Below are 1,477 nucleotides of genomic sequence, written 5' to 3'. Positions count from 1 at the left end.
TATAACTTGTATAAAAAATAATGACATCTCTAAAGTAGTCATAATCAAGTCTTAACATGTCATCACTCCAAAAAAAAACTTATCAACCTACCACACTCATCAATCTGAAAGTCCCACGCAAACATATTATCTTCAACCTGTCTCTCCATGAACAATTGTAATAGAAAATTAGTTTCACAATTTTTTATTCTAGCTCTTCTCTCCTTTTGAATGAAATTGAAGGCTTCTTTCTTCATACATTCAAGTTTCTCTGCTCCCCTAACTTTTGTAGTAAGAAAGTTATCCGTAGCTCTAATCTCTAGTACTATCATCAATCTGAGCACATCTGCATTAATTTCACTAATCTCTCTGCTAGAAAGCTGAATATGTTTATCACAAGGCTTCGCTAAGGAGTGGCTATGACTTTCTATATAATTTTTAATTGTACAAATGCCTTCAACATCAACTTCATATTGAATCATTGCTAAACAACCAGCCCTTGTGTCCGCTTTTTTGAACTTCATTGTGTTGGTGAACTTCAACTCCTTAAAACCAACTTTACTCTTAATTTTCCTCGAATTTAGCCAAAAACTTGTGTGGTCTTTTCGAACAGTAAATCCAATATGATGTATGTAAACACAATATAGTTAATATGCTTTTTTTTTCATCATGTACAATGGTGCCAAAAAATCTATCTACAATTAGATCATTACCAACATCCCCAATCTCGTAAAAATGCACATTTATAGAATAGTTTAAACATGATTAAGCATGGAAATCACTAATATATAAGCACAAAACCTAATATAAATATAAATACAAACATAATACCACAAAATGACATCATAATAACCTGAAAAAACCCAAAAGAAAAAATTTAAAAAAAGCTTCATAAAAAACACCAGTAGAATACCATCACAAGACTGCCACAGTACCACCGCAATACCACAACAATAACACCACAATACAACCACATTACAACCACAATACACTCCAATAACACCAAAATACAACCACAATGACACTTCAATAACATCAATAACATCAATAACACAACGCCACAATAACACCATAAAAATAAACAATAACAGTCCAATATGAACAAAATATAACCTCAATCTCACCTCAATACAACAACAATACTACTTTAATAACACCACAAGCTATTAAAATACCACCAAATAATAGGACAATATCACCACAAAATCACCTTAATGCCACCACAAATTTATTATAATACCTCCACAATAACACGACCTAAATGCCACAAAACTAACACAATGTGAACAAAATACATAATGAATCTCACCTCAATACAACCAATACTCCACCACAATAACTCCACAATACAACCATAAATTTATGACAATACAACAATAACATCATCATAATAACACCATAAAAACACTACAATGTGAACAAAATACAAACTGAATCTCACCTCATTACAACCACAATACCACTCAGATAACACCACAGACTACTACAATGCCACCAA

The sequence above is a fragment of the Phalaenopsis equestris genome, unplaced genomic scaffold (assembly GCF_001263595.1).
Source record: "Phalaenopsis equestris unplaced genomic scaffold, ASM126359v1 Scaffold000977, whole genome shotgun sequence".
Classification (NCBI taxonomy): Eukaryota; Viridiplantae; Streptophyta; class Magnoliopsida; order Asparagales; family Orchidaceae; genus Phalaenopsis; species Phalaenopsis equestris.
Note: the sequence above shows the minus strand (reverse complement) of the source record.